Source organism: Primulina tabacum, chromosome 10 (assembly GCF_025594145.1).
Source record: "Primulina tabacum isolate GXHZ01 chromosome 10, ASM2559414v2, whole genome shotgun sequence".
In the NCBI taxonomy this organism is placed as follows: Eukaryota; Viridiplantae; Streptophyta; class Magnoliopsida; order Lamiales; family Gesneriaceae; genus Primulina; species Primulina tabacum.
This window is the reverse complement of record NC_134559.1, coordinates 25,600,978-25,612,041: the sequence shown is the minus strand read 5'-3', so window position 1 is coordinate 25,612,041 and position 11,064 is coordinate 25,600,978.

The window sequence follows — 11,064 nt, the reverse complement described above, 5'->3', positions numbered from 1 at the left end:
TCAAATCTGTGAGCCTACACGAACCACCACACGGACCTTAGCACGGGGTCTGTGCCCTTCATTGTTTTCGGTGTGTTTTTTCAGTATCTACACGGACCCCTACACGAACCTAGGCACGGGGTCTGTGCCTTCCATTTTCTTCACACGTATTTTACAGTACCTACATCGACCCGGACCCGGACCTGGGCACGAGGTCCGTGTACCTCCTGTTTGGGAATAGTTTAGGTTTTCCTTTGAGATTTGTTTTGGGGTACGATGTCATGTGTTAGTACGACGATTAAACGAGGTCAAGTCCCGAGTGATCTAGAATTTCATAAGGTATTTATTTACTTCGGTAGTGAGCACGAGTACCTACGTATAAGTTATGAAAGATAAGGGTTTGAACTCATGTTAGGATGTGCAGCAGTGACCCCAAGCGAGATTCAACGAATCCCTCAACGCCAAGTAAGTATGTTCGATGTGCAAATGAGAAAATGTTTTATTTTTGAGGTATGCTAAATGTCATGTGACCAATTTATGAATGAGTTTGGAAGTCGATGAACATGGCCGAGGACCTCTCCACCCGTTAAAGCATGAACGGGTTTAGATCAGGATTGGAAAGCAGTAAAGCATGACCGGGGACCAATCAACCCGTTAAAGTATGAACGAGGATCTCATGTATGTGGCAGTGGATCTTCCCTGTCAGCCCAGTACTGTGGTTTAGTCTGATCAGGCGTATTTATGTATGGGTCACTTGCTTTGAAATATATCTCTATGCAAAATGATGAAGTTTATGAATGTTCAAGTATGTACAAGTATGCAAGCATATTTAAGAAAAGTCTTATGATGATGGCACATCTATGTTTATGTATGAATGTACAAGTTTCAAGTATGTTACATTCAAGCTTTAAGTATGTGTGGGGACCCGAACCTAATTCAACACTTAATTGTTATTAAGATCAAAGTTAACAACTAAGTAATAGTGGGACATAAAATTTTTTTTTAATATACAAGTGCGGAAACGTAAGATAATAAATCAGGTACACGTGTCAGTGTAATAGTACAAATCTTGCACAACATTTATTTAACTTAATTAAAGTTCAGTCGCTAGGTCAAGTACTGAAAATCACTCTACTCTAAGTCCGGATCTCCACGCTAATTCTGAATCTCTCATCCTCTTCCTGATCCTGGTCCTGCCCCACTTGTTGTCATGCACACATACAAAACAAGACAACAGCCGGATAACTCCGGTGAGAAATACATCCCAGTATAAACAATATATACATGCAATCATATACACAATATAAAATCATATAATAGATATTCATGACATGTATCGAATCAGAAACATAAATCAATATCACGTAATGAATCACACTCAGACTCGGACTCGACTCAATCCTAATCTAGGGATCCCGGTGTCTGGATATCGAAAAATATATCGAATCTCAGTCGATAGGAATGAATCAACTCCTAAACGATATCGATATAATTTATATATCCAGTGTCTGGACGAATCAGCCACAGAATTGGATAGTCAGCCAATGACTAGGCGAATCAGCCGATAGCTAGACGAATCAGTCTATGACTCAATACATACATTGTCTGTGAATCAATAGACCACACACATCAATATCATTAATTGCAAATATCACTGCAATAACTAAGGTATGTGATTTAGGGAAACTCGAGTCAAACCTCACTCGAGTTGTGCAATCACAACTCAACATTAATTTATACCTTTCGTTCTGTTACTCTGACTCTGTCGAAGTCTCGAACTCAAAGCCTGTCAATATCAATCTGGCAATAACAATATCAATGAGTATAATATCAATACCCGTTCAAATCACTACGGGATATAATCAGAATCCAATCAAATTCCGTGTCAACGGCATAGTGGCGTAATCTCAATATACCCAGCCATATCATATCTATCAGATATCAATTCCAACATCTCCTAATCAATAACGACTCAATTCTGATATCCAATCAACTCCAAAAATCATAACAATTCCATATGATATTTGTTCTTCAGTCCGGTTTCGATTATACGATGTTTAACATAATAAGAACATCATATAGGAATCATATCAGATTCTGACAATACCATAATTTCAAAACATATCAGAACGTAGCAAAACTTACGTCTTGTTGAAGCCTGCATCGATAGGAACACAGTACCGAAGTCGGATTCCAAATCAGACGGTAAGATTTTGCACAATCGCGACCCTATGATCCATGAATAATTTTTGCAAAGTTTCCTTCGATTTCTCGTTTTTGTTTCTGAAGAAATGGTAATATACGTATATATATATATATATATACATACATCTCATACATGCAACAAGCCAAGTGGCTCAGTGTGCCTACTGCACGTCTCGCGCATATGCGCGACCTTCATCGGCGCATATGCGCGAGACAATATGTCTCGGCGCATCCTCTGCACAGCACCTCGCGCATATGCGCGCCCTTACTCGGCGCATATGCGCAAGGCCTTTGTTCATTTGTCTAACTCTCGGGTACCCTCGCGCATGTGCGCGGATACAAGTCGCGCATGTGCGCGAGGTTCTCTGCACATCCCGCGCATGTGCACGCTCCCCGTCGCGCATGTCCGCACACTTCTCTGGAGTTGACTTTAAAACCTCGCACAGCTCGCGCATATGCGCGAGACCCTATGCCCGTTTTGCGCATGTGCGCGTCTCATGTCGTGCATGTGCAAGGCACTGTCCTCGCACTTACATCTTTTCATGCTGAATCAAATCGTGTCCCGATTAATCCTCTCATAATCATATCAAATTATAAATCAATAATTAAAGATTACTAGGATTAAATTCTCGGGCATTACATTTCTCCCCTCCTAAGATATGATTTCGTCCCCGAAATCACAGGCAATCAATCATATCAATAAGAAGCAATGTAATAGAAACGGAATAGAAACTTACATCAGTGAAACAATGCTGGGAATTCCTGTCTCATGTCTGATTTAGTCTCCCAAGTAGCTTCTTCAGTGTCATGACGAGTCCATTGAACTTTCACAAGCGGAATTGTCTTTGTTTTGAGCTGTTTTTCTTTACGATTAATAATCCGAATCGGTTTCTCGACATAACTCAATGTCTCATCCAGCTCGGTCTCGTCTGGCTGAATAATATGGGAATCATCGGGGAGATACTTCCGCAGCATAGATACATGAAAGACGTTATGTATCCCTGACAATAAAGGCGGTAATACGAGTCGATAGGCACGATCTCCTATCTTCTCGAGAATTTCATATGGACCAACGTATCGTGGAGATAATTTCCCTTTCTTACCAAATCTGACAACTCCTCGGAAAGGTGAAATTTTCAAAAATACTCGATCTCCAGTCTCAAATAACAACGGTCGTCGTCGAACATTGGCATATTTGGCTTGTCGGTCCTGTGCTGCCTTCATTCTTTTCTGAATCAGTTTCACTTTTTCAGTCATATCTCTGATCATATCAGGTCCAGTCTCCGGAACCTCAGAGATATTATCCCAATAAAGAGGGGATCTACATTTCTTTCCGTACAATGCTTCGAATGGAGCCATCTCAATACTTGTCTGATAGCTATTGTTATACGAAAACTCGCAAAGAGGCAAGGCATCTTGCCAATTAGTGCTAAAATCAAGCACTACATCTCTCAGCATATCTTCCAATGTCTGAATCGTCCGCTCTGACTGTCCGTCAGTCTGTGGATGATATGCGGTACTCAGATGTAACTTCGTACCTAGAGCCTGCTGTAAACTCTGCCAGAAGTGCGCAGTAAACCGAGGATCACGGTCTGAAACAATCGACTTCGGCACTCCATGCAATCTGACCACCTCACTGACATAAATATCGGCCATCTGATCATATCTGTATGTCATTTTGTATGGAATAAAGCATGCAGATTTGGTCAATCGATCAATCACGACCCAAATCGCATCATAACCTCTGGAGGATCTCGGTAACTGTTTCACAAAATCCATGGAAATGTGATCCCATTTCCATTCAGGAATGAACAAACTCTGTAACAATCCTCCTGGTTTCTTCCTCTCAACTTTCACCTGTTGGCAATTCAGACACTTAGCTACAAATTCAGTAACATCAGATTTCATCTGTTTCCACCAATACTGTGTCTTCAAATCATTATACATTTTCCTGCCAACAGGATGAACGCTAAAACGACCGTTGTGCGCTTCTGTCAGTATTTGGTGTCTCAATTCTGAAACTTTTGGCACAACAATACGATTACTCACATACAAAATACCGTCACGAACCTGATACTCCGATTGATGTCCAGCTCTGACCATAGCAATCGAATTCTGTACGTTCTGATCAACTTTTTGTGCCTCTTTGATTCTCAATATCAATTCTGGTTCAGCTCGAATTGTACACAATCTCAGAGGTTGACAATCAGTTTCAAAAGTTAATCCAGACAAACAGCAGTCTTCTATCAAATTCGAGACACCTATCATCGATAAGGATAAAGAACATACCTTTCGACTCAGTGCATCAGCTGCTGCATTGGACTTTCCTGGATAATATTTGATTTCACAATCGAAATCCTTCAGTAAATCGAGCCATCTTCGTTGCCTCATATTCAACTCGGATTGTGAAAACAAATACTTCAAGCTCTTGTAATCAGAATATATCTCAAATTTCTCGCCGTACAGATAATGTCGCCATATCTTCAATGCAAAGACAATGGTTGCCAATTCAAGATCATGAATTGGGTAAAGAGTTTCATGTGGTTTCAGCTGTCTCGAGGCATAAGCAATAACATGCCCTCGTTGCATCAGAATACAACCCAATCCTCGATGAGATGCATCACAATAAACCACAAAATCACCAGTACCTGATGGGATAGTCAATATCGGTGCACTGGTCAGTCTTTTCTTTAGTTCAAGAAAACTGGTCTCACATTCCTCAGACCAAACAAATGGAGCATTCTTCTGAGTCAACTGTGTAATCGGTTTGGCAATACTGGAAAAATCTTTGATGAATCGACGATAATATCCTGCCAAACCCATGAAACTGCGAATCTCGGGCACTGATGTCGGTCTCTGCTTAGAAATCACTGCCTCAACCTTGCTGGGATCAACTGATATCCTGTCTCCGGATATAACATGTCCCAGAAATACTACCTGTCTCAACCAAAACTCACATTTCGACAGTTTAGCATATAACTTCTCAGCTCTCAAAATTTTCAACACAGTTCTCAGATGATCAGCATGCTCAATCATATTTTTTGAATAAATCAAGATATCATCAATAAAAATGATCACGAAATCATCCAGGTATCTCTGAAAGATACGTTTCATCAGCCCCATAAATACAGTCGGTGCATTAGTCAAACCAAATGGCATGACAATAAATTCATAGTGCCCATACCTGGTTCTGAAGGCTGTCTTTGAGATATCAGAATCCCTGACTCTCAGCTGATGGTATCCAGATCTCAGATCGATCTTGGAATACACAGATGAACCCTGCAACTGATCAAACAAATCATCAATGCGAGGCAACGGATATTTATTCTTTACCGTTGCTTTGTTCAGTTGCTAGTAGTCGATACAAAGCCTCATCGAACCATCTTTCTTTCTCACAAATAATACTGGAGCAACCCAAGGAGACACACTCGGTCTAATATACCCCTTGGCCAGTAAATCCTCCAACTGTTTCTTCAATTCTTTCAACTCAATTGGTGCCATTCGGTATGGAGCTCTAGATATCGGAACTGTACCTGGCATCAACTCAATGCTGAAGTCTATCTCTCGAATCGGAGGCAAACCAGGAATCTCATATGGAAAGACATCAGCAAACTCACACACCACTGGCAATTCGGCCAATGATGGACTCGATTTCATTACATCAACTGAATAAACAATGAATCCCTCCGCTCCTTTCTGTAACAATCGAGTCATAGATACTAGAGATATCAAAGGAATTCTGGCTCGAGAACCCTTACCATAAAATTTCTACTCATCAACCATCTCCGGTCTGAATCTCACAATTTTGTGGAAACAATCAACGGTAGCCCTGTACTTGGTCAGCATATTGATACCCATAATACAGTCAAAATCAGATAGCCCAAGTACGATACAATCTAATTCAATCTCATGCCCGTCATACTGTAGCATACAATGTTTCACAGAATTCACCGATATCAAACCTGTCCCCAAAGGAGAAGAGACAGACACTACAGACGATAATGACTCAACAGGCAATGCATGACTCAATGCAAATCTCTCAGAAATAAACGTATGAGAAGCACCAGTATCAATTAATACATAAGCAGGGTAACCACATAAAGAACAGTTACCTGCAACGACGTCATCTGGTTCTTCCTGAGCTTGCTCCTCTGACAAGGCAAATACTCGGGCCTGCTGTCTCGGAGGTTGGCTAACTGTCTGGCTTCCTCCTGGCCTCGGTTGTGACTGAGATGGTGCTGGCTGAAAGGAATGAACAGCAGCTGATCTTCTATCAGTTTGTGCTGCTGATCCTGATGATTCGGCTCCCTGGAATCTTTGGGAACCTCTTTGTGGACATACTCTGGCAAAATGTCTCTGTTGTCTGCAGATGTGGCAACTGCCAAGCACTCCTTGGCATTGCTCTGTGGGAGGTCTCCCTCCGCAAGTTCTGCAATAAGCTCCGGTATAACTCTGTTTGGAACCACTGGAGCTAGAAGAACTGCTGCCAGGCTTCTTAAACTGTTTTCCTCTAGCTTTCAAGAAATCCTTCTTTCCACCACTGCCGCTACCACCCTCAAACTTGGGAGGTGGTTGCTGTGGTCTCGGTGCTGGAGGAACAAACGAAGCTCCTTTCTGTCTCATCAGACCGGCTTCTGCTCCTTTGGCTCTGTTCAGGGCGTCAGTAAAGTTATTCGGTCGCCCTGTGTTCACCAATGTAAAAATCTCGGGGTTCAGGCCATTGATGAATTGATCAGCAGTAGCTTCCTCGCTCTCAGCAACATGTGGTGCAAATCTCAACAAAGTAGAGAACTTGGTCACATACTTCTCAATATTCAACTGACCCTCGATGCTCCAATGCTCTTTTTGTCGTAATCCACCAGTTCTTTGCAACGTCCTGCAACTGGTGTCCTATCAACCGAACTCGTCGCTCATCTGTGTACTCCAACGAATCAAACAACATTTCTATGTCATCCAACCAACTCTCACAGTCAACCGAAGTCTCTGTTCCTTTCAGGGTTGACGGTTTGAATGACTGAAATCTTTTCAACAATGTTTCCATTGGAGTTGCTGTCACATCCATTGGAGGATTCGAAGTGCTACCCTGTTCTGGTATTCTTCGAGGAGGCATATCTGATTACCAAAAGGATTAGTAACCAAATACAACAAACCTATTTCAGTCCTCCTCTTATCATCTTACTGCTGATCCAGAATCGGTGCTGATTCATTCTCAATAAAACATATTATCATATCAAATCAGATAAACAAGTAACATGTATTAAAGCAGTAAGACATGCTAGCATTCAAAAGCAGGAAAGAAAACTCAATCTACCCCGCTCACTAGCTCTTATCTCAATCTAAGGATCTATCGCTCTGATACTACCTGTTGTGGGGACCCGAACCTAATTCAACACTTAATTGTTATTAAGAAAATCACTCTACTCTAAGTCCGGATCTCCACACTAATTCTGAATCTCTCATCCTCTTCCTGATCCTGGTTCTGCCCCACCTGTTGTCATGCACACATACAAAACAAGACAACAGCCGGATAACTCCGGTGAGAAATACATCCTAGTATAAACAATGTATACATGCAATCATATACACAATATAAAAGCATATAATAGATATTCATGACATGTATCAAATCAGAAACATAAATCAATATCACGTAATGAATCACACTCAGACTCGGACTCGACTCATTCCTAATCTAGGGATCCCGGTGTCTGATATTAAAAAATATCGAATCTCAGTCAATAGCAATGAATCAACTCCTAAACGACATCGATATAATTTATATATCCAGTGTCTGGGCGAATCAGCCACAGAATTGGCGAGTCAGCCAATGACTAGGCGAATCAGCCGATAGCTAGACGAATTAGTCTATGACTCAATACATGCATTGTCTATGAATCAATAGACCACACACATCAATATCATTAATTGTAAATATCACTGCAATAACAAAGGTATGTGATTTTGGGAAACTCGAGTCAAACCTCACTCGAGTTGTGCAATCTCAACTCAACATTAATTTATACCTTTCGTTCTGTTACTCTGACTCTGTCGAAGTCTTGAACTCAAAGCATGTCAATATCAATCTGGCAATAACAATATCAAGGAGTATAATATCAATACCCGTTCAAATCACTACGGGATATAATCAGAATCCAATCAAATTCCGTTTCAACGGCATAGTGGCATAATCTCAATATACCCAGCCATATCATATCTATCAAATATCAATTCCAACATCTCCTAATCAATAACGACTCAATTTTGATATCCAGTCAACTCCAAAATTCATAACAATTCCATATGATATTTGTTCTTCAGTCTGGTTTCGATTATACGATGTTTAACATAATAAGAACATCATATAGGAATCATATCAGATTCTGACAATACCATAATTTCAAAACATATCAGAACGTAGCAAAACTTACGTCCTGTTGAAGCCTGCATCGATAGGAACACAGTACCGAAGTCGGATTCCAAATCAGACGGTTAGATTTTGCACAATCGCGACCCTATGATCCACGAATAATTTTTGCAAAGTTTCCTTCGATTTCTCCTTTTTGTTTCTGAAGAAATGGTAATTTACGTATATATATATATATACACATACATCTCGTACATGTAACAAGCCAAGTGGCTCGGTGTGCCTACTGCACGTCTCGCGCATATGCGCGACCTTCATCGGCGCATATGCGCGAGACAATATGTCTCGGTGCGTCCTCTGCACAGCACCTCACTCATATGCGCGCCCTTACTCGGCGCATATGCGCGAGGCCTTTGTTCATTTGTCCAACTCTCGGGTACCCTCGCGCATGTGCGCGGATACACGTCGCGCATGTGCGCGAGGTTCTCTTGACATCTCGCACATGTGCGCGCTCCCCGTCGCGCATGTGCGCCCACATATCTGGAGTTGACTTTAAACCCTCGCATAGCTCGCGCATATGCGCGCACACCCACCGCGCATATGTGCGAGACCCTCTGCCTGTTTCGCGCATGTGCGCGTCTCATGTCGCGCATGTGCGCGAAAGGCACTGTCCTCGCACTTAAATCTTTTCATGCTGAATCAAATCGTGTCCCGATTAATCCTCTCGTAATCATATCAAATTATAAATCAATAATTACAGATTACTAGGATTAAATTCTCGGGCATTACAGTATGCAAGTCCTAGTTTCAAGTACGTACGCTCTATTTTAAAGTTGCATGTGATTTTATTACGTATTACTCGTTACTTCTAATTTATACATGTTGAGTCTTTAGACTCACTAGACTTGATCGATGCAGGTGATGAGGCATTTGAGGAGACGAGAGATGTGGACAAGTGAGCTGGCTTGGACTGGGCGGGAGGCTAAACCCGAGGACTGCCAAGTTTTAAGTTTTATGAAATGTTTAAAAGTACTCTGATTTATGTTATTGGTTATGAGATTTTAAACAAATTTCTTTGACAAACTTTACTTTGAGATCTTTTATGCAACTACTTTGGGGATGGACATTTTGTTTTATCGAATTTTGAAGGTTCACGATTCATTTACGAAATTTTTTTATTTTTTCCGCAAATTTTAAGTAGTTAAAAGTACGGTACGTTATATTTCTAGTTCCTGCTCCCTGTTTTCTTGATTAAAGGTCTCCAAGGCCCTGTCAGTTGTTTCAGTTTCAAGACTAACCATTTCTAGAATATCGTCTGATATAGCTTTCTGCTGAAGCTGTGGAGGAGAAGAAAGATTTGGAGTAGCAGTAGAACTTGAAGGCTCTGTAGGTGGTTGATCAGCTGAATCAGCAGTTGGTTCTTCAGTTGGTTGCTCAGCTGATTCAGAAATTGGCTCTTCAGTTGGTTGAAGAATATCTTGTGAGGTTGGTTCTTCAGTTGCGATTTGTTCTTCAAATGATTCTGTAGTAATCAGCTGAATATCAGCGGAAATTGATTTAATAACTTCGTCGATGTTTGCCAATGATAATTCAGCATCATTATATAGTTTAAGTTCGGCAGTTGAGGATTGAGGAGCAGAAGCTGACAGTTGCACATACTTTGAGGAAGAAACAGTTACTTGCTCAGAAGATTCATCAACTGGTTCTTGGGATGGCTTTTGAGGTTGAACTGATTGTTCAGCTTCCTCCTCTGATGAAATATTGTGGGAATCTGCTGGATTAGTCAGTTCTTTATCCAGTTCCCAATGTTTAATCTCCATCTGCAGTGACAAAAGATCCGAGTCCATTTAATCATGAACTGCTTTGTCATTAAAGACAGTTGGATTGGTGGGATCATAATTTTGACGTAGCTGAACAATCATTTTTCTTAACTTCTTTGCACTTACTTGGTCAAAGAAGTACTTCTTCCTCTGCAAAGTTTGAACAACTGAAGCAGCTTTGACCATTTTCAGGACTATAGTCTACAGGACAATAAATTTCTTCAAAACTTATTTCTTTTTTAGTTGTCTGACAAACACTTCAATCCTAAACCTAACCAATTCATCATAAGCATTTAGCTTAGTCTCAGAAAACTCATTGACCTCTTTTCAGATTAGGTCAGTATGAGTTTGAATTGTGTTTGTAGGTCTGGGCTCTTCTGTCATCTTGGCCTTACCCTTTGAGTCAGTCAGAACATGAGGAATACTCAGTCCTGATCTAGTTGCATCAACCATTTCTCTGATAACTATTCCTTTGGGTCTGGAAAATGGCACGGTAGTTGGGCCAAAGATAGTGATCAGTGGAGCTTTAACTCCAGTAAGTTTCTTCTTATCACCAGATTCGGTGATAGTCTTCTTGTGTTGAGCAGCAGGAGGAGGTAACTGATCTTCACTTGAAGATTCAACTGGTTTTGCTCTCAAAGGAATAGTCTGGATCGGCTGTTCAGCTCCAAATTGTATCAACCTGTCAGTTGGGAT